At 39.6% G+C, this 23,784-nt stretch overlaps 1 long non-coding RNA gene and 2 pseudogenes across 3 annotated transcripts in view; 2 read left to right on the plus strand and 1 right to left on the minus strand.

The window, feature by feature from the left end:
- The window catches only part of LOC144663687 (uncharacterized), a 46,857-nt pseudogene that overhangs the window by 21,514 nt on the left and 1,559 nt on the right, over positions 1 to 23,784 (plus strand). The window contains exon 6 of the transcript XR_013572649.1: positions 775 to 2,348. The product of XR_013572649.1 is annotated as an uncharacterized LOC144663687 (transcript). The remainder of the gene's footprint in view (positions 1 to 774; positions 2,349 to 23,784) is intronic.
- LOC144663277 (uncharacterized) lies at positions 4,221 to 5,965 on the plus strand (annotated as a pseudogene). Its single transcript, XR_013572594.1, has 2 exons — positions 4,221 to 5,521; positions 5,697 to 5,965. The product of XR_013572594.1 is annotated as an uncharacterized LOC144663277 (transcript).
- On the minus strand, positions 16,765 to 17,804 carry LOC144663798 (uncharacterized). The gene is made up of 2 exons (XR_013572666.1): positions 17,457 to 17,804; positions 16,765 to 17,055 (listed from the first exon to the last, which is right to left on the minus strand). It is a non-coding gene; the product is annotated as an uncharacterized LOC144663798 (long non-coding RNA).

A 23,784-nucleotide genomic window follows, 5' to 3' on the forward strand; every position in this document is an offset into this window, starting at 1 on the left:
ATTAGAGAGAGGCGTTTATTTCAATTTAAACAGTAGCAACGTCAACACAACTAATAGGATGGGTAGTTTTCTACTGGAGTAAGATACATTACAGAGTTTGTGAGTAGGAGACTAATCTAATCTGCGCTAATGCAAAGCCTTGAGATGCCGTTCATAGTTCGATATCAATTTATCATTATCGGGGTTAACCATGTTATATGTTGGCGTTGTTGACCTCTTCGATGTCCGAGTCAAGCAAAAAACTAACTTTATTGCGTGAAATTACTCTATGGAGCATTTCCTTGGTTTTTGAGATGATTCCTGGAGGGGGGCGTCTATTGGAAACGGGGCGTTTATTAGAGAGGGGCGTCTAATACAAACTTAACACCTCAGAGGGGGCGTTTATTTGAGAGAGGGCGTCTATTAGATCATTTACGGTAGGTAATCAATTACATCAATGAGTAATCTATGTCATCGATGAGTAATCGATAGGCCACAAAATTTTGGGGCTTCGATTACTCATCGATTACTCATTGATCATCGGCAATAATCAATGACTAATCAATTGATTACCTATCGATTACTCATTGATTACCAATTGATGTCATTGATCATCGATTAGTTATGCCTGGCTAAAATCGTTATCAGCCACCTTAAAAACCATATACAGTTTACCATGCTTCCAATTCTGTGTTACGCCTTCAATACCAGTGACAACCAGACACCTTAGACAGCCGACAAAAAAGAAACTTTTAAGGGTTAATATTGTTATCTCTTTTTTCTTTCTTTTTCCAGCTGTGAGTGCCTACACAACAGCTTTGAAAGCATCTATTAAAAGCCAAACAGAGTTCCAGCCCAAACTGATGGCCTCCCCAACCATTTCTAACCTGAGAACAGATGATATATTCACCAATCTTCTGATACAGCACAGTAGAAAGGCGCTCTATAAGAAGGATATGACATCAAAAAGACGGAAATTGTTGGATTATTATGGCAAAGTCAGTAAAACCCGGGTCAGAAGCGAAGAGATATTCGTTTGCAGTACTGAGGGTGAGCCTAATCCCAAATCTATTCTTGTCACTGGGAAAGCAGGGATTGGAAAGACTCTGTTTAGTCAAAAGCTTGTTCGGGATTGGGCTGATGATAAACTTTTTCAATCACAAGCAAATTTGAAGACAGCAGATATCAAGTTTGCATACTTGTTGACATTCCGTCAACTGAACTTGCTTGGAAATGACAGGTTTTCTTTGCGAGAGCTTTTAAACTGTTCTTCACTATTACATGATGACTCAAACCTTGATAGCTCATTGTTTGAATACCTTGTTAATCACCCTGAGGAGGTTTTGATTATCTTGGATGGGTATGACGAGTATTCACAACAAGATTACATCGCTGGTAACTCGGAAGAACAGTATCCAAATAATGCAAGAGAAAAGGTGCCGGTAGCCGCACTGTGTGCCAAACTCATCAAAGGCAAGTTGTTAACAGACTCTGTTGTTATGATTACATCAAGGCCTGATGAATCTGATAAAATGGGAGGAATTCGCTTCGACCGATACGTTGAAATTACGGGGTTTTCTCCACAGCAGGTGAAAGAGTACATTGAAAAGTATTTCAGAGAGAACGAAACCATGAAGAACACAGTTCTTGAACATGTCATGAACAATGAGAATCTTGTTAGCTTTGCTCATATTCCAGTCCTTTGTTTTCTGATGTGTTTCTATTTGGAATATACTCTTCAAGAATCCAAGAGCACTGATCTTCCTGTGTCAGCAACTGACATTTATTCTGAAGTTGTCAACATTTTTGAGCTAAGACATAATGCCGAGTCAGAATATAAGTCAAAAGAAATTCCTGAGGAGCACAAGGCTTCAGACGTCGTTGAAAGCACATTGGATAAACTATCAGAGTTAGCAGCTCAACTGCTTCTGGAGAAAAGGCCAGTTTTTGACGAAAGAGACATGAAAGAAAAGTTTAAATCGGAAGAAATCGAAAAACTGAAAGGAAGCGGTCTCCTTCATTGTGGTCCTCCTTTCAGGAAATCTGCTTTTGAAACCACAAAACAGTTTAGTTTTACCCACCTGACCATTCAAGAATATTTGACTGCTCGTTGGTTTGTAATGAGAAATGAAATTCCAGAAGGAAATGTGTCTGAAATGGTTATAGAGTTTATGGCTGGTATTTTATCAAAGAAAAGAGATGACAAACTAATGGAAAGATTACAGGAAAAGTATTTATTCTTCACTTACATCTCGGCAACCCCACCTCCTGAGAGTGAAGTGCCTTAGCGAAGATCAAGACAAGGAATTTGGAAAAAATGTCATAAAGAATCATCCCCATCACTACTCCAATAAGGATGGCCAAATGAGGTTTGACTATTTAAATGATGTGGACTGTATTGCAATTTCGTTTTTACTCGTGAATGTAATGAAACGAGTATGGTTATGGAAAGTGATATGCAAATTTTCACTCGGTCAGTCAGTCGGTCGGTTGGTCGATGGGCTGTTAACTTTAATTTATGAATAATAATTTATGTTAACTTTAATTTATGAATAATAATTTATGCATTAAATTATGGGCTGTTAACTTTAATTTATGAATAATAATTTATGCATTAAATTATAAATTAATTTTCCTTGTTTGTTTTTTGAAACTTTTTGTTTCACACTTCTGAGGTTTGAACGGGCGACTCCTAACATCAACTATGGTTTTGAAGACCAAACCCCTAACCGCTTGACCACTTTGGCGAACTGATCATTTGGGCTGAAAATTAGCATATAGATTTCTTTGTGTTGTTCTTAGCTCGCTGACCGATACCGTAGGTTCAAAGTTTAATGGCTTGTATGTATAAAAGCTTCTTCGAATGGCTCGATTTATAGCTCTTAAGAATTTTACATGAAAAATAGAAGAAATAATCTTAGAGAAAATATGAAAATCTTCGAAGCACTGAACTGATATTCCGTGTTTTGATGGAATTTATTAGATTTTCCAGGCACGAACTGTGGACTGCGACTGTGTTGGGTATTAAAAGGTTGATTTCAGGACAATTGTATGAATAAAGTCCAATTTTAGCAGTCTCTGAATGTTTTATAGTTCCAAGCGTATTGTATGATAATTGATAGTCATGGTACGTAAATAATTTATCGTAAAGAAGCTCGCCAAACTGACGAATTTTGTTGCCTTTTAATAATATACTGTATAGTACTTGATTTGCATCTCTAATAGATTCATAAAAAAGGAGAAAGAAAAAAAAGACGTCGTATAAAATTGTAAAAAAGATTGTCGTAAAAAAAAAGAAACTTTTTGTTTCACACTTCTGAGGTTTGAACCGGCGACTCCTAACATCAACTATGGTTTTGAAGACCAAACCCCTAACCGCTTGACCACTTTGGCGAACAGATCATTTGGGCTGAAAATTAGCATATAGGGTTCTTTGTGTTGTTCTTAGCCCGCTGACCGATACCATAGGTTCAAAGTTTAATAGCTTGTATGTATAAAAGCTTCTTCGAATGGCTCGATTTATAGCTCTTAAGAATTTCACATGAAAAATAGAAGAAATAATCTTAGAGAAAATATGAAAATCTTCGAAGCACTGAACTGATATTCCGTGTTTTGATGGAATTTATTAGATTTTCCAGGCACGAACTGTGGACTGCGACTGTGTTGGGTATAAAAAGGTTGATTTCAGGACAATTGTGTGAATAAAGTCCAATTTTAGCAGTCTCTGAATGTTTTATAGTTCCAAGTGTATTGTATGATAATCGATAGTCATGATACGTAAATAATTTATCGTAAAAAAGCTCGCCAAACTGACGAATTTTGTTGCCTTTTAATAATATACTGTATAGTACTTGATTTGCATCTTAAATAGATTCATAAAAAAAGGAGAAAGAAAAAAAAGACGTCGTATAAAATTGTAAAATAGATTGTCGTAAAAAAAAATTTATCGTCCCCGCTGAGAATCGAACCTGGGCCGCTGGACTGGAGGGCCAACGCTTTACCACTACACAACGCGTAAGCAAGCTTACACTCTATGGTAGAAATTAGTGTTATATAACGAAGGCTTTTGAATGGATTACCCGCGTCCGCTGTAAACACAAGGAACCAACGTGATCATATCTCCCTTCAAACAACTTCTATACTAACATGCCGCTCACAAAAAGACAGAATCATTTCATAGCTCTACACCAATACATTTAGTATTCTCATTCACGTGTTAGCTAACAAAGCGCCTTTGATTGTTAGATGTAGTTAGTGAACTGAATGAAGAGGAAGCTACTACAGCACAACATGAACGTTCTGAACAGTCCTTTCATGTAAACAGTTTGAAAATCTGCCAGTCAGCTCTAACACTGCCTGGAGTAAAACGAATCTGTGAATCACTGGAGAAAAAACACTGTGCCATTACCGAACTGGAACTACAGCTGGATTATGGTCATTTCAGTGATACCGTTATTATTAGGCCGCTGTGTGAAGCATTACAGCATTCAAGCTGTAAAGTAACCACACTGATCTGAGAAATAACCAGATCACCGATACCGGTGTTACCAGGTTGTGTGAAGCATTACAACATTCAAGCTGTAAAGTAACCGCACTATATCTGAGTGGTAATCAGATCACTGATACCGGTGTTGCCAGGTTGTGTGAAGCTTTACAGCATCCAAGCTGTAAAGTAACCACACTATATCTGTGTGGTAATGAGATCACTGATACCGGTGTTGCCAGGTTGTGTGAAGCTTTACAGCATCCAAGCTGTAAAGTAACCGCACTATATCTGAGTGGTAATCAGATCACTGATACCGGTGTTGCCAGGTTGTGTGAAGCTTAACAGCATCCAAGCTGTAAAGTAACCACACTATATCTGTGTGGTAATGAGATCACTGATACCGGTGTTGCCCGGTTGTGTGAAGCTTTACAGCTGAGTCATAATCATATCACTGATACCGGTGTTGCCAGGTTGTGTGAAGCATTACAGCATTCAAGCTGTAAAGTAACCACACTTAATCTAAGTCATAATCAGATCACTGATACCGGTGTTACCAGGTTTGTGTGAAGCATTACAGCATTCAAGCTGTAAGGTAACCACATTTAATCTGAGTCATAATCAGATCACTGATACCGGTGTTACCATATTGTGTGAAGCATTACAGCATTCAAGCTGTAAAGTAACCGCACTTAATCTAAGTCATAATCAGATCACTGATACCGGTGTTGCGTGTTGCTAGGTTGTGTAAAGCATTACAGCATTCAAGCTGTAAGGTAACCACACTTAATCTGATTTATAATGAGATCACTGATACCGATGTTGCCAGGTTGTGTGAAGCATTACAGCATTCAAGCTGTAAAGTAACCACACTTTCTCTGAGTCATAATCAAATCACTGATACCGGTATTACCAGTCTATGCAAAGCACTTAAACATTCAAATTGTAAACTGGCCTCACTAAACCTGTTGAAAAATAATATCAGTGAGGAAAGTAAAGAATCTCTTAGAACTCTTGTTCAACAGCACAGACCAGGTTTTAAACTCGATATCTAATTCAGTCAACTCTCGTTAAAGCGGAAACGCTCGGGGCGTCGTTGAGGGTCCGTTATAGTGGGAGTCCGTAATAGCGGGAGTGATTTTCAGTCAAACCTTATTCGCCGGGGATCTGGATTTTGTCCGTAAAGCGAGTGTCCGCAATAGCGGGGTGTCCGCAAGGCGAGAGTTGACTGTAGTTGTAAGAAAGCGTAGAAAGATCAGTACAATCCACATGTACGTAATGAACATAATATAATTTATAAAAGAAAACGTTTTCTATTCAATGGGAATTTTTTGTAAATAAGTATAAGCCGGGTTGATAAAGAATTGTAAAAAATATATAGATTAGCGTTAGATAATGACGTTTGTTAGTAAGAAACTTTAAAATGCACCGCTCGTTGTAATTTAACAATGAAAAATAGGGCAACACTGAATTTTGTTACATTTTGTAAATAAAAGTTTTGGAAACGGATGAAGACTGGAATTGTTTGCTTTGCCATTTATAGGGGGAAAAGGTGGAAGAGAGAGTAGAAAGAGGCTTATCTAAGACAATGTCCGTACGGTTAATCCAATGTTAAATCTTTCAGCAAGCGACTCAGTGCTCGCGGTTTCTCAAGAGGATGAGGCTCTCCCAGGGGTTTCGGGGAACAAGGAAATATAGCCATTAACTTTTTGGGAATGTGGAAAAAAATAAGTAAAATTGGGAACACGGGAACAAGCACATATCTTAAGGAACAGGGAACACCAAAATCATAAACATACATTTAGGGAACACGGAAGCACAAGAAACGATTTTTGTTTTATTTTTTTGTTGGAAACAAGGAAAGATAGACCCCTCCCTTGGAGTCTCTCGAGGATGTGTAATAGACCTTATTACGGTTTTCGACGACATCTTGACGAGTAGACAAAGCGGGTAGAAATTACAGTGTTTGTGTGTCGGTTCGCGGGAAGAATTATCATTATAGACAAATGTATGGGGAATTTAAAACGTAACTGAACGCTTTTTAGCCCAGCTACATCCTTCAAACTCGGCGAATAAAGACGTTTGCCTTCTATCTTAACTTTACAATTCACGAGTTGTCCAGAATTCAATTTTTCTAAAAAATATTTGCCGTCAGATTCCCATACAAACACTGTAATTTATACACGCTTTGCCTACTCGTCAAGATGGCGTCAAAAACTGTGATAAGGCCTATTGAATTTCAGCTTGAAATATCATTTGTCTTACAAAGAGAAGTCTGCTGAGGAAATAACGCCTGGCCAATCCAAACTAATATCAGACTGCGAATCCCACCGCGCAAGTTTGATAAAGTTCTTTCAAGCCTATGATGAGCAGGCTCCCAAAAGGGAGGGCGGTAAAAAATCCGCGAACAGAGCTAGTGTGGCTCGTGGAATTGACTGGTGCATAAAAGGAACTATAGTGTACTGAAATAGACACAGGTTTAGCTCAATGTAACTACAAGGAGCCTGCAAACGGAACCTCTGGTGACTGAACTAAAGAGGTTTTGGTCAATTTAGATGCTGAAGAAAACAGTAAGCAGAGGAAGGGCGAAGATAGTTGCAGTTTCAAACATGCATGTGAGAATTTTTATTGTTTGATTTTTAATAAGGTATTTATTTCTTGTGTTTTAATTTCGTGCAAAGTAATTTTCGCGCGTATTAGATTTCGCGATTATTTTGAACTCTTCAAAGGCGCGAAAATTAGTAAGAACAAGCTTGCGTGGTCTTGCGTAGCTGGTGGTTTTGTTGTGGGTAAAGGCGCGCGACAAGCGCGCGCAAGCGAAACCGCCATTACCTGGAACTTGTAACTTCTATACTGTGTCTGTGAAACGACTTTTTCACAAAAAGAGTTATTTTTAGATACAAGTGCATAGGGTGAAGAAAACAATTAACCATTATAATATGGTATAAAATGCCCTCGGACCCCCTAGATGCCTTGTGATCATAGCATCGCTCTTGGTGGGCTCTCTCAAGCCGCCACTTTTCCAATTGCTCCAACCCACCCCCAGCACGTATTGACCAGTCCCTAAAGGACCAAGACAATGAATAACAATATTTGGGGGAACTATTTAAACTATTTAGCAAATGACCAAAAGAGCAACAATTGAATATTCTACGAGCGCGCGTTGAATATGAGATGGGAGATTGCCAACGAGGCGCGTTGCGCCGAGTTGGCTATAACGATCTCATATCCAACAAGCGCGAGTGGAATTATTGTTTTATTAAAAACGCCCAAAGAATTGCAATATTAAAGCTCTTAAGCTGTGTTCGTTGACGCGTATTGGCTACCATATTTGTGGTCAATACTATAACCTGAAAAGCTAAGTAACGTCACACTGCACGCAACTACAGTCAACTCTTTCTTAACGGACACCTCTATAAGACGGACACCTCCATAAGACGGACACCTGGTTATGGTCCCTGCCATTTTTTAGTCATTTTACTGTAAGAAAACTCTCTGTAAGACGAACACCTCTCTAATACGGACAACGGACACTTTGAAACCGCCAACGGACAGGCACTAAAAGTTATTTTTTCGTGAATAATACGTCGAAACTTGTTATCGACATATAGCATAGCAGGTCAGCGCCTTTAGAATACCAAATTTACCAAAAACAATCCGCTAAAACGCATTACTTCTCTGCTTAAACTTGTAGATTTAGTTTTCTACTTACAGTATCACAAAGTCGAATCTCTGATATTATTTTTGTTCCACTTTATAGGTTTTGCTAACGTAAGCGACTAAAACAGACGTGTATTCGTTGTGCATAGCCGTTTAGCTTTATCGTCTCAACATTTCTGGTGTCACGTTACCTCGACCCTCTATAAGGCGGACACCTCTATAAGACGGACAGTTGGGGCCGGTCCCGACGGTGTCCGTCTTAGAGAGAGTTGACTGTATCAGAATCACAGCTAGTTGTGTCTCCTCTCCCAATGTGCAAAGAATGTCAAATAAAAGAAACTTTGTAGTATTCATTTGGAGCCGATTAAACTCTAAAGACGAACATCGGAATCACATGTCACCCACCCCACTGTATCACGTGTCAGACTCGGCATTGGATCACGTTTCGCACGTGCAGTTTCCGCTAGATCACGTGTCATATACACGTCAGGCCATTTCCGAGGTACTGTTTCACTTCCTAGTGAAAACGGAACCTGATGAACAACATGTCATGCGTTCATTTTCTTGCAATGCAAACTTTATGAAAGCCGAGTGGTGCACAAAACTAGATTTAAAACATAGATAAAAGGCGCATCTGAAATGGCTTAGTGAATAGAGCATATTCGTATTCTCGGCATTGGACTGGAACTAGCTTGCAATGGAGGTTTATTACGGGGGATATCATTAAAAAGAGCTTCATGTCTTTTGCATTTGAAAAGATTACCGGCATTGGTCTCTATATATTGCAAGCTAGTTCCAGTCCAATACCGAGAATACAAATATGGTCTATTGCTTAACATTCCCATGCACAAAATTACGTGTCATTAGCGCCAAAGCCCGTGCTGAAAGGAAAAGACAGAACCGAGTAAATTTCTACTCCCGAAGCTCAGAAAGCGAAGAGAAATGCAAATTTATAATTACAAACATTGTCATTTGCAACAGCGGGTATTTCATGCCTAAAATTGCGTTTTAAACATATAAAAGCAGAAGAAATAATGATCAATAATACCATTTTGTCTTGTAGCGATATGTTGAAGATGGGTAAGAGCAAACCTTGGCCCGAGGCCCTCGAGAAGCTGACCGGAAGTAAAACACTGGACGTTGGAGCACTGACTGCCTATTTCGAGCCACTTCGTAAATGGATGGTGGATCAGCGAAATACACTAGGATATGCTGCACCCGGGTGGGATGAGGATGACGATCTCACCACTACCGTGAAGCCCACGCATACGACCACTGTTGTCGCTGGAGTCTCAACTCTTGCTCCAGTCCTGTTTAACACGATTGCAAGCTTGTTGTTCGCGCTGGTTGTGTTCTTTCGCTAAAGCCGTTCGATAGCTAAAACTTTTAGTAGTTTACTTTACAAACTGTAGTATTCAGATTATTAGTTAATTTGAGGTGATCATGTAATAATTGATCGCTTTTGAGGTTGCTATCGCCTGATTTTTCGTTTCCATTTACCGTGGTTTTTGTAGAAGCTTCCCAAGGTTTTGTCGTATATAGAACGAAATAAATACCATTCTTTCACATTTTGAGTCGTGCGTGTGCATCCTTAAGCCGGTTCTCACTAGTGACGCAAGCACAAGCGCAAGCACAAGAGCGATCATGCAAAAAGGACAGGTTTTGATCCTTGTGCTTGTGCTGGCCGCAAGCACAAGCACAAGCATCAAAAAGCAATGCGCTTGTGCTTTTGCTTCAGTCGAAGCCGTTTTTACGGTGAAATAAGAGCTGTTATCCATGTGCTTGTGTTTGCGTCGCTAGTGAAGACCAGGCTTAAATAATGACCTCTGCCATTAACTATGAACATGGGCGATCCAAGCGATCGTGATCGCCCCAATCGCTGCAGACGTTAGCGATCGAAAGTGTAATGTTCTTATATCGCCCCAATCGCAAGAAAACGATGGAGCGATTTTAAGAGAAATTGCCTTTAGAAGCTGGATTTCTCAGTAACAAAATAGATTTGTGACAATACATAACTAGGCTATTTAGACGATCCTGTTTCATGGTTGTATTTCAGCCCAATAGGTTTGTTTTATTTTTTGTCATATATACATGCGCTACACACGGGTTTTTCTGATTCCTGTTTCATAGTGCTTTTTAGGTTGTTCTTTAAAGTTAAAGGGGAGAAAATATACGGAAAATGATGCCGCGGACCTCTCCTAGGAGCCGGCGTTTTGGGGAGAAGAGTTTAACCCTTACGTTATGCAATCCAGCCATACACGATCCCATTGTTAGTAGATTTGTGCATTGATAAACCAACTACTGGTACTTCTGGCACTAAAATATATATATATATTTTTTTGGGGGGGGGGGCGGGGGGGGCAGAACCCTTTACAAATTTTTGTTTGGGGGGCTACTGACCTTCCCCCCTCCTACTTTCCCTCCCGTGACTTGTTGCGTGACCAGGAAAAGACATTTTAAGTCACTCGTCAGGAGCGTTCTTGTCTGGGCAGAACCCTTTTATCAAATTTTTGTTTGGGGGGCTACTGACCTTCCCCCCTCCTACTTTCCCTCCCGTGACTTGTTGCGTGACCAGGAAAAGACATTTTAAGTCACTCGTCAGGAGCGTTCTTGTCTGGGCAGAACCCTTTTACCAAATTTTTGTTTGGGGGGCTACAGACCTTCCCCCCCCCCTCCTACTTTCCCTCCCGTGACTTGTTGCGTGACCAGGAAAAGACATTTTAAGTCACTCGTCAGGAGCGTTCTTGTCTGGGCAGAACCCTTTTACCAAATTTTTGTTTGGGGGGCTACTGACCTTCCCCCCTCCTACTTTCCCTCCCGTGACTTGTTGCGTGACCAGGAAAAGACATTTTAAGTTACTCGTTAGGAGCGTTCTTGTCTGGGCAGACCCTTTTACCAAATTTTTGTTTGGGGGGCTACAGACCTACCCCCCCCCCCCCCCTCCTCCTTTCCCTCCCGTGACTTGTTGCGTGACCAGGGAAAGACATTTTAAGTCACTCATCAGGAGCGTTCTAGTCTGAGTAGTATAAAACCTTTTCAAACGAGATGGGGAAGGCAGGATACTTAGGTAGGCTGATACTCAGGCTAGCCTGGCTAGGGGCGTTCAAAAGAAGTGCTGACACCATCCGCAATTGATCTGCACACGGATCAAAACATCACCAGGCGAGTTCGTTCAGCCAGATAAGATGATATGTTAAATTTAGAAGCCTGCAAGATTTAAGTACCTCAGCACTAGGTTGAGTCAATTTTTAAAACGGTGGAGGAAGAAGTATCTTTGTTAGATCTGCGCAAATTTTATAAATGTTAGTCAGAAAAAGAAAACGATCAAGTGGAAGATGTAGATGCAACAGACGAGAAAGAAAAGAAAAGGGTGGATTGGAAAATGGGAGTGGTGGAAGGCCTAGTACAGTCAACTCCTTTATAACGGACACCTTCGGGACCATCATTTAGTGTCCGTTCCCGGGGGGGGGGGGGGGGTACTCCCATATGTGGCCTATATAGGTATGTGCCGCCCGATAGGGTTCGGTCCTTAAATAGGGTATCATTTTTGCTCCTTTTGGCAATGAGTTCCCGGTGTGATCCTTAGATAGGGTACCTAAATTCTATAAGCTAAAATAAATGCCCAGCTAAACCAAAAAAGGTATTTTAAAACTGAATTTTCTGTTCAGTTATTAGTAAAGCGATTTTATAGAGATTTGTGTCTTGCCGTGCGCAGTTAGCCGTTATTTGGGTCGTCATGGAACGCTTCTCCTCCCCTTGAATAGGGTGTCATTTTTTGGTTTAGGGCCTTTAAAAGGGTATCAATTTTCGCTTTCTTTATCCTTAAATAGGGTCAGGGTTTAAGAACCTTGGCGGCACACACCTATCCAAAATTTATGGGAGTACCCCCCCCCCCCCGGGTGTCCGTTAAAGAGAAAGTCCGTAGTAGCGAGATTTATTTTCAGTAATTCTTATTCGCCGGGACTTCATCTCCTGCCCGTAATAGCGAGGTGTCCGCAAGGCGAGAGTTGACTGTAACAGGGACAGATGGAATCGCTAGAGCTAATGTCAGAGTTATAACAAAGGGGAAAACGACCTTAATCTCTCCAGAGTGGAAAACTCTATCCGTTTAGCCTACGTAGCTGGCGGTTTTGTTGGGGTTTAAAAATTAAAGCGTGCACAAACAAGCAACAAACCCGCCAGCTACGCAGGCTAACTTCGAAATGAATGGATGAATGAAAACTTTATTAGTGTCAAAACCACATAGCTAGGGAAGAATCCCTTACTAATTTGGGGACTCATGATTAAAAAATACAAAAATGTGACAATTAATAATATTAAAAACTGTGTTAAATATCAATAGTAATATAAAAATCTAATACTACATTAATTCAAAAAATAGTTGGTCTAAAAGTGTACAAATAGAATTATAATCGCTATATAAATGTATAAATGTTAAAAAAATGATATGATGCTGAATAAAAAATTATACAGTAAATCCGTTTGAGATTCGGAGCAAAGTTTGAGATTACGAACAAATGTTTGTAATCACGGTAAAGAAATCCTACAAAGAATGTCCCTCATCAAAATGCGGCTCTAGATACCAGATGGAGGTCAGACCCGGGGGGGGGGGACTCCGATATGAAAGGGACGAGGATGCTCGTCGTCTCGCTTAGAATGTAAATTTCGGACTTTGGTTCTCGCTTAGGGTGTTCTGGGGAAAATGGCAATAGTTTTTAGCCGTCAGGGTCTCGTTTAGGGTTACACACGAAAAAAAAATACAAATATAACTTCTTTTTTCAGAATTTTGGTACCTTTTAGAGTTCTAAAATAGCTTGAGCCACGCCCAGATTGGTCTCTTTTAGGGGTTCATTTCAACATTTCCGACAATCATTCCCGTCTCTTTAACATGGGAGTACCCCCCCCCCCCCGGGAGGCCAGAAGTAATGTTTCAATCGCAGAAGAGTCAAGGAGGGGAGTAGTGCAGTTATATTTCCATTCGAGATTACTTTGATCTATTACCCGTTTTACTGAGTTGTAGTGTTGGTTGTCTGAGAACCCGTATTACCCGAATTTTGCTAACTTTCTTCAAAGACTGTTAAGTAAAAAAATCTCGATGATTTGGTAAGTGCAGAATGCAATATGGAACAATTGAAAGTATGATGTTTTATATATGTTCGTGTTTATTTGCTTTATTTTACTTTCGGAAAAAACTGTTCACAGGCTACTTTCACAGGTGTTCCTTACGCTAATCTTTGCAACCGTAACACGACACTTTTGTTCGTTTGTAACAAAATACTTTTGTCTTCCTTGAAAATGCGATAACATGAATATTAAAAGTTCAAGCAAGCAAACCGTGTACGATCTCCTACCGGTATACGTTGGATCAACTGAGTGATCTAATCGGTTTGACACATAGAAAACTGAAATTGAAGAAGCAGAGACCGATACAACGTAGAATGAGAGAGTTAGTCTTGTACTATATTTCGGCTGGCCAAACCAGCCTTCTTCAGGTACAATGAAGTTTACATTGGCTATGTTTAAATTTATATGGTGATAATGATATCTTACGAAATACCGGAAATACGTAAAACTAAATACAGGAAATATGTAAACAGTGTGCTAGTATAAAACAAAAAATTTAAAATATGTTGTCATTTTTTAAGCTTAGCATATTTTAAATTTTTTGTTTTATACTAGCACACTGTTTACATATTTCCTGTATTTAGTTTTACGTATTTCCGGTATTTCGTAAGATATCATTATCACCATATAAATTTAAACATAGCCAATGTAAACTTCATTGTACCTGAAGAAGGCTGGTTTGGCCAGCCGAAATATAGTACAAGACTAACTCTCTCATTCTACGTTGTATCGGTCTCTGCTTCTTCAATTTCAGATAACATGAAACTTTTGTTTTTTGTTTGTTTTACGGCGGCATCGATGACATTTGTTTAATTTAATTAAGTTACGGTTTAGACTGCACGAAAGACGATTCTCAAAAACTAAAGAAACAAATCTAATCAAAAAATATATTTTTCGACAGGTTTTTTAAAACGCAGTACAGCTAGGATATTTGTTTCCTGGTTGTCAGGTGTTCACGCCGAAAATCCCGGTGCAAGTTTTTGCATACCTAATTACGAAAGCGCTGTGAAAGTCTCAAAATCTAATTTAATTAATTTGCGGTTTTTACTTGGCGCCAAGAAGTCTGCAGCCTACCGCAAACACGCAGTACAAGCGATATTCATGATAGTTCCAGAAAACAACGTAGACTAATCTGCGCATGCGTTTGGTGTAAATTACGTTGAGTAGTACCACAAGGAGAGCAAAGGTTTTACTGAAACAAATATATACCTTGGAGATCCTCATATAAAAGTAACGTAGATGTGCTTCAAGTTTTACTTGGGGGGTATGGTCAGGTGCTCCCACTCCAACCCTCTCCACAGGAATAATTAATTAATTGATATTAATTAATTAATTGACTATTAAAGTTTACACGTTAGCGCACTAGCGGGTTAGCGGACGACAGCCCCAACAAACCATCACAATAGTGCATTCTGCACTAACAAGGCCGAAAACAGGTATTCCTGCGTAGGAGTCTGGGTTGCCTGTGTAAATGGCCCAATCAGTGCAAGCTTTGAAGGCTACCTCTTTGGGGAAGACTAAGTTCCAATGTTGACAAAAATGGCGGCAGCGAAGGTGTGGCGGAAGTAACAAGCGTCTTTAGCTACGTTTTATTCCCAAAGGAAGGCACTTCACTGTCAGGTAATTAGTGTTTTACTTTTGTTAGTCTGTGGCTTTTAATCTCTGTTGCTTTTACGAGGATGTAATGGTTTACAGCGCCAGTAGTGCGACCAGACAGTTTTTCTGCACTCTACCGTAAACTGAACACTTCAGTCTACGATTTCTTTTTTCCAGAAACGTTTTGGAACTTTCCCAGCGAGGATTTGGATAGGCTAAGAAATAATTTGACGTTTTCCTTTATTTCTGTTTTATCCTTTTGAGATAAGGAGAACTCAACTTCGCAGCAGCATATTTATTTGATTCACACTGCATAATTATTCATATTAAAAGAACTCAAATTCTTTCACACACCCACACACACAAACTTAAGTTATAGTTTAGCCATGCAGAACGAGACTGTCAAGATGTTTGCATAATTAAGCGTGGTTCGTGGAATTATCTTCCCAATTAAATATTATATGTGTATTAAACTTACTTCAAATTCTGGCCACCCAATTCTTGATGTTTCAGAGATGTAGCTCAACAAAGTCTGCTGTTATTTTACGAATCTTCATGTGTTGCACACTAGAGATGTCACGCCTGACTACTTTTCAAATAATTTTAATTAGCAACTATTGTTAATTAAAATTGCATACATGTATAAATGTGTAAGAGCGAAGTTTGTGTCATCTGTGGCAGTTTAACACAAGCCAAGGCCTTTATAATTTCGCTTTCCTGCAAAATCCAAACATGAATATTACAATATAGTTATTGCAAGTGCAAAGCGCAAATTGATCCCAAGCGCCCTAAAAATGCTTATAAAGTTTTTGACACAACCAACGCAAAGACTACCATGCAGACAGGTGGTTCAATGAGGCAGAACACAAGAGACAAGAGCAGCAGACACCTCATTAGTACTCATGTTCTACTGCCCCCTTGAAATAATTGACATAAAAATATTGGCATACTCACTCACTTACAATACATTAGGCGACAAATGGCGTTTCTATAGTAATACTGAGCTCTACAAATTTCAGTCGAACCTTTTGGCAATTACGGTAACTCAACAACAATACAAGAGAAACACGAGTGGTCTAAGCTAAAAATAAATACACAAAACAATACACGATTCACGAAACCTTCAAGTGAAATAAAAAGTGTCACTCCGAGTCAAGCATAAGCTTTTTGACTTAATACTATTTTCATCATCCAATTACAGGTTGGTGCCATCCCTGTATTTAGCCGCTGCTAAGGTGCGGCGGAAGTAACCGGCATCTGTAACTACTTTTTGTTCCCACAGGAAGGCACTTTACTGTCAGGTAAATAGTGTTTTGCTTTTGCAAGACAGTGCTTTTTAATCAATGTTGTCGTTTTTGAAGGTGTAATGGTTTGCAATGCCAGTAGTGATACTAAACAGTATTTCGGCGGTAAGGCGACGTGAAAGTGAAACTGCACTGTAGCATTAACTAAACAGTTAACTATTCCTCTTTCCATAAATAATTTGTTCTTTAGAACTTTTTTAGTGATGGAATTAATATGGTTTTTCAAGAGGGGCTGGGAGTATGCAAAATAATTTTGGAACTTCCAGAGTGGAGGTTTATTTTTTCTACATTGTTTTCATGATAAACTGACCACCTTCCAATAATGTAATGGCCAAGGTAAACTTCCCTTGCATCAGGAACCCGGCCAGACCGGGGAAAGCCGGGGTCAAAGCCCGGCCTAAAAGCCGGGGTGAGCGCGGCCAGAAGCCGGGCTTTGGCCGGGCTAGCCAAGAGATAAAAAATCCGGGGAAGCCGCGGCCACAGGGCAAGCCCCGCCTGGCCAGACCAGGGAAACCGGGGTCAGGATATGGCCTGAAAGCCAGGCTTTAGCCAGACTGGCCAAGCAATATAAGCATGCTTTAAACTCAGAAAATTAACTTTTTGCAAACACTCTCTGACTCAATTGTAACATATATTTATTTTTATTCGGTCAACACTTTTCGGATGTTTACACTAATTTTCATTAAATTCCTTTGCGCATTCATAACAATGTCTTAACATATATTCCTTGAATTGGCATATAAATTCAACACTTCAAAACTTGTGGCTATTATGGTTTCTGACTCAGACATTAGGAAGAAACAGACTTAGCTGCTAGCTGTCTTCTGATGCATGAGATGAATGATAAAGTTCAGTTCTCTCTAGATTGTCCAGTTTAGAATTGAATATTTCCTCGTTCTTCTTTTAAGCCTGTAGAAAAAATTAAATGCATTCCCGATTAACCTCTCGGTATTTTACTAACTGTGCACATGAACTTCATGAACAGTTTTATACTGAGCTTGCAAATGTTGGATAACATTTCCCTGGGAAATTCACTGTGAAAAATCCACAATCTACAACAGTCTTATAATTTGCAACCTAAACGGTTTGGAGATTATTTCAATTCCTGAGCCAAATTATAAGCAAGAATTTGTGTAACGGACGTCACACACACGGCGGAAAGAATTTCAATAAACATCATGATCCAACGGCTAAAGTGCAGTTCGCTCAAATAAAGTGTTATGCTCCTGTAAATGCCGAGCCTTAGGTTCCATTAAAGTCCAGTCGGTTTTATTGGAGAAACACAAGCTATTAGTTGAACTATTACTCACCAAAGCACTTTGTAAACGACTGCTCGACTGCCATGACGTTCCACCATAAACAAGGCCTTCGATCAGGTCCAAAAATCACCAGTTTTAGCACACTATTCGCCATTTACAAAGCAAAACCTGTTTTCTATGCATACTGTAAGCGAAATAACATATACTGGCTCCTTTAACAATTTAGAATACAAAACATTTTCTCACGAACGATCGACAACAGCAAGAGATAAATTCAAACGAAACGGGCGCCAAAAGTAACGATTCAGCGTGACAATAGTCACGTGGGAAGTCACATGGGATGATTTGCGTAACGTGATTGGTTTCTCAACAAAAGTCCGCTGGAGGGTTGAACTGCGGTCTCAATGGTAATGGCGGTGCAGTCACGAATCAAGCGAAGCTTTCTGTTTGTTGTAATGTCATTCTTGTGAAGTATTCAAGGTTTACAAAGAAATAAATGGTGAGAATGGAACACACATTGAGTGGTCAGTTTATCCGCCAAGGTTTTCGAGAATTCGAAGGGTGGAATTCCTTACTTCATTTGCGATGCAGGCGATACTGGTGAGAATGCAAAATGGACTCTGCAGTCTAAAATTTGTTATCTCAATCTCGGTAAGCAATGTTTTTGCTGTGAAATAATGCTCATTTTTTTATTTTAAGTGTTTGAGTTTAGAATTTCCAAAAAATTAATGACAGAAATCCATTAGGCTTAAAATTGGTATTCATTTGAATACACGAGTTGAGTAAAATTTAATTTGAAAATATTAGCTCCTATAGAAATCCCAAGAATTTCTTGGAACTCCCAGAAAGCAAAAAATTTATTTCCCATTTTAAATTGGCATTTCATGCAGCATAACAGCCCATTCAGTCACAGAGAATATTAAATAGAGATAACCTTTTCTAGTAAATATTAAACTGGAAAATATATCCTGAATATATCCTTTGCTAAAACTACAGTTTTGATGTGACACTTAGTCCTTGACTTTTAATATTTTAATTGACCACTATTTTGACTTTGTCTGCGGGGCTTCTGACCATTGGTTTCCCATTAGGAAAGCCATTATTAAAAAATGGTCATGGAACTTTTAAAATTAGGAAAGCCAGGTTTTGTGGCCAAGGGGGGCATGACAGCCCAGCTTTGGCCGAGCTAATACCACACTTTTCAAGGGCCGCGCTTTCCTGGCAAGTCTGGCATAAAGGGGCATAAAACTTTCATAGCCAGGAAAGCCGGGCTTTAATGGCCAGGGAGGCCATGAAAGCCTGGCCGTGGCCATGGTTGCCACGCTTTTCCAGGCCACGCTTTCCTGGCAAGCGTGGCATAAAGGCCGGAAAGCCCGGCCAGGCCAGGTTTTGCCAGGCTTACCGTGCTTTTGACCGCGCTCCTGATGCAAGGGTTTTGAATAAAGCAATTATTAATTTAATGTGTAATTTCTTCGAATTGTGCTGGGTCTTATTATAAATTCTGTAATTTGAGATTGCTTATGCAAAATCACACTGGCCGGTGTGTAATATCAGGTAATAAATTATCAGAAGCCCCGACTGTCGTGTGTTGATCCCACGCATCTATAGAATTATGCTGGGTTTTATTATGAATTCTGTAATTTGAGATTGCTTATGCAGAATCACACTGGCCGGTGTGTAATATCAGGTAATAAATTATCAGAAGCCTTGACTGTCGTGTGTTGATCCCACGCATCTATAGAATTGTGCTGGGTTTTATTATGAATTCTGTAATTTGAGATTGCTTATGCAGAATCACACTGGCCGGTGTGTAATATCAGGTAATAAATTATCAGAAGCCCTGACTGTCGTGTGTTGATCCCACGCAACGATAGAATTGTGCTGAGTTTTATTATGAATTCTGTAATTTGTGATTGCTTATGCAGAATCACACTGTCGTGTGTAATATCAGGTAATAAAATTAATTATCAGACGCCCTATGCCCTATGCGTGCGTCGATCCCACGCATAGGTACGAAAAAGCTTGCGTCCTTTAAGAATTTTGTGTGTAAATTACGCACACCTGTGGGTAAATGAGAACTCTGGTCTGTAGCCCGGTTTACAAGCCAGAAGTGCGACGCAAATGCAAGTACAAATGAAAGTGATGTTTCACATACAATGCGGAGGCAAGGAACTTACATGTAAGATACGCAGACAAAGTTTAAGCATTTTCCAAGGTGGCAGACAAGTCTTACTTTGCTTGCTTGTGTTTGTGTTTTCATTTGTGTTTAGTAATGTTCAGATGTGAAGCAAGTGCAAATTAATGCAAGCACAAGTGAAGTGCAAGAAAATATGGACAATTCTCCATTCCTTGTGCTTCCATTTGTATTTGCATTTCAGTTTGAATTGTAATTTTTGCTATGTTTTTCTTTTCATTTGTGCTTGCATTTGCCTATAGAACCTTGCATTTGCATTGCTTGTGAAACCAATTTTTTTTTCTTTTAGAGAACATTGTCTTCATGGCTTCTGCAGCACCATCCTTTCCTTCCACTAAAGAAACAACCAATTACGCACGGTTGTGTCGCCTTCTGGTTGATGTTGGATCACAGGTTCTAAGGGAGACCTTTGATAGGGTACGTCCACCTGGAAGCCTTCACACAGTTTTGTCTGATCCTGCAGTTCATGCTAAACTACAATCACTTCGAAAGAAGAAAGTCCTAAATCCGTCACAATGGGGCAAACTGTATCCTGCCATCAAATCTTCAGTTTCATCAAGGGACTTCGACACCACCCTACTTGTTCTTCTTCTGAGGAATATTTGCAGCCTGGTTCCTCCTGCCACTGGCTGGGATAACCTTCCTCTGGTAACAGACGTAACCCCAGAGGCTGACATTGCTCGCATCAAGTTCCACAGGAACACAGTTTACGGTCATGCAACTGAAGCTTCAGTTGATGATACAACATTTGGTGTCTACTGGAATGACATCAAAGTCACCTTGGTGCGACTGGGAGGTGCAAACTACCAAGATGCTATTGAGGACCTTGAAAAAGAATGTATGGACCCTGATTTTGAGGAACACTACCGAGATCTTCTTAAACAGTGGGTGAAGGATGAGGCGAGCATCAAGGACAAATTAGATGAGCTCAATAGAAAGCTAGAAGGCTTCATAAGCAATACTGAAAATAGGCCAACGTTAGAAGGTCAGTGTATGATTTAACAACATACATGTGTACATGTAGAGTAATAAACTAATAGCTCTGAAGGTGGCTTGAAGGAAAGCCAACCCAGCTCTCAAGTTTGGGAATTAACTATTCTCCTGGTGCCAATGAATATGATAAATAACCTAATGACATCATGTACAAAACGTTGCTATGGCAACCCCAATATCAAAATAACAACAGTCATGGTGATGATTTTTCAATAGCATTGTTAATGGCAACATAGTTAATTCCCAAACTTGAGCAGTGTTGCCGCTAAAAAATTCTGTCAAGCCCCCTTAAGGTCTGGGCAGAGATAACCTGTTTTTTTTTTTTGGGTTGTTTTTTTTTGCCTGTGTTAATCTCCTATTTGAGGTGCAAAGTTGCTAGTGGTACATTTATTAGCTAGGGGTTGTGACTAAACATATGGTATATAAATCAAAAAGAACTATATTGTTTTCCTGAATTCAGTTGTTGACAATTGAAACTATAAAACAAAACCAAATTGCTCGTCATAGTTCTCACCATGTTAATGCTCTTTCCTTGCTAATGTCGCACAAAATATAAGGTGATCAGTAAGGAGAAGATGTGTTTCAATCTTGGGACTGAGACATGATGACAACAGCTGCTCAGTGTTGCAGTAAAGCTAATGTTGAAGAAAATACACAGACTCCTCTTTGGGGAGCTACAGGGATAGTACAGTGGTGAGAGCGCTCGCTTTTCACCAGTGTGGCCCAGGCTCAATTCTGGCCAGTTGCCATATGTGGTCGAGTTTGTTGTTGCTCTGAGGGTTTTCCTCCAGGTTCTTTGGTTTTCCTCTTTCCCAAGGAATCAACATAGGACCTGCATTAAAACTAGCCAAAGCTGATGGGGCTTCTCCAAAATGTAGTAATTTAATTAGAGTACCATTTGAGAGTATAAAAGGGTGAAGTTTTTAGTGAATTTCATTGGTTCATAGAGCAGTTTTTAATTACCTACATTGTAAAACCAAAATTTAAGTAGCTACTCTGTCCCATCACTAAGGATCCAGACAATTCAGTGAACCAATGAAACCAGCACTAAGAGTAGAAAAACAGTGTGAGTTTGTCCTGATTGGTTGTGGTTTTACTTCTGATTGGTTGAGAAGGTAGTGCAAGATTTTTCAGCCAGTCAGTAAGTCTGCTTATATGCAAAACAAAAGCAAGCGCAAATTACTTTCGACACGAGTGAAAAATGCTCAAGAGTAGGGCAGTTTTTAATTGAGTGTCGTAAAGCCAAAACCAAAGTTATCACTTTGGCCAATCACAAAGGACATGCACAGACAATCCAGAGATCCAATGAAAACTCAAAGCAAATACATGTAGACGACACGAAGCACGGGAAAACGTGCGCCAGAAAAACACGATTCGTTTTGGTTTTACTTATGTTTGATGGAGAAAGTGGTGCGTTTTTTAGCCAATCACTAAGTGCACCAATGCAAAACCAAAGCAAAGGAGAATTACTTTTGATACTCAAGTAAAAAGCCCAGCTCTATCACAAGTCTTAATAGTTGCCCAGAAAGGGTACCACCCGTCTGACCAAATTTACTCAGCAATGCAACAATATTATTTTTTGCCTGAAACCTTAGCTACCATGGGATATAATAATTATTTTCTATAACCGGCAACAATTCTTGGTCCCTAAGCACAAAATTGTATAGGGAGAACACTTGTGAACCAGTTAAAAGCAGTTAAAGCAAGCACATTTTACATTAGAAGAGGTTATGCTTTATTTGAGTGAGTTATCTCTATACAACTTTACGTCTTGCAAGCCTTCATAAAATATTTATTTTTTCTTTTCCTTTTTTCAGCTGTGAATGGCTACACAAGTGCTCTGAAAGCGTCTATTAAAAGCCAAACAGAATTCCAGCCCAAGCTGATGGCCTCCCCAACCATTTCTCACCCGAGAACAGATGATATATTCACCAATCTTCTGATACAGCACGGTAGAAAGGCGCTCTATAAGAAGGATATGACATCAACAAGACGGAAATTGTTGGATCATTATGGGCAAGTGAGTGGAACCCGGGTCAGAAGCTGTGAAGAGATATTCGTTTGCAGTACTGAGGGTGAGCCTAATCCCAAATCTATTCTTCTCACTGGGAAAGCAGGGATTGGAAAGACTCTGTTTAGTCAAAAGCTTGTTCGGGATTGGGCTGATGATAAACTTTTTCAATCACAAGCAAATTTGAAGACAGCAGATATCAAGTTTGCGTACTTGTTGACATTCCGTCAACTGAACTTGCTTGCAAATGACCGGTTTTCTTTGCGAGAGCTTTTAAACTGTTCTTCACTATTACATGATGACTCAAACCTTGATAACTCATTGTTTGAATACATTGTTAACCACCCAGAGGAGGTTTTGATTATCTTGGATGGGTATGACGAGTATTCACAACAGGATTACATCGCTGGTAACTCGGAAGAACAGTATCCAAATAATGCAAGAGAAAAGATGCCGGTAGCCGCACTGTGTGCCAAACTCATCAAAGGCAAGTTGTTAACAGACTCTGTTGTTATGATTACATCAAGGCCTGATGAATCTGATAAAATGGGAGGAATTCGCTTCGACCGATACGTTGAAATTACGGGATTTTCTCCACAGCAGGTGAAAGAGTACATTGAAAAGTATTTCACAGAAAACGAAACCACGAAGAACATTGTGCTTGAACATGTCATGAACAATGAGGATCTTGTTAGCTTTGCCCATATTCCAGTCCTTTGTTTCCTGATGTGTTTCTATTTGGAATATACTCTTCAAGAATCCAAGAGCACTGATCTTCCTGTGTCAGCAACTGAAATTTATTCTGACGTTGTCAACATTTTTGAACTGAAACATAATGCCGAATCAGAATATAAGACGAAAGAAATTCCTGAGAAACACAAGGCTTCAGACCTCATCGAAAGCACATTGGATAAATTATCAGAGTTAGCAGCTCAACTGCTTCTGCAGCAAAGGCCAATTTTTGACGAAAGGGACATGAAAGAAAACTTTAAATTGGAAGAAATAGAAAAACTGAAAGGAAGCGGTCTTCTTCATTGTGGTCCTCCTTTCAGGAAATCTGCTTTTGAAACCACAAAACAGTTAAGTTTTACCCACCTGACCATTCAAGAGTTCTTGGCTGCTCGTTGGTTTGTAATGATCAATGAAATTCCAGAAGGAAATGTGTCTGAAATGGTTATGCT

The sequence above is a fragment of the Oculina patagonica genome, chromosome 8 (genome assembly GCF_052425735.1).
Source record: "Oculina patagonica isolate OP01 chromosome 8, crgOcupat, whole genome shotgun sequence".
Classification (NCBI taxonomy): domain Eukaryota; kingdom Metazoa; phylum Cnidaria; class Anthozoa; order Scleractinia; family Oculinidae; genus Oculina; species Oculina patagonica.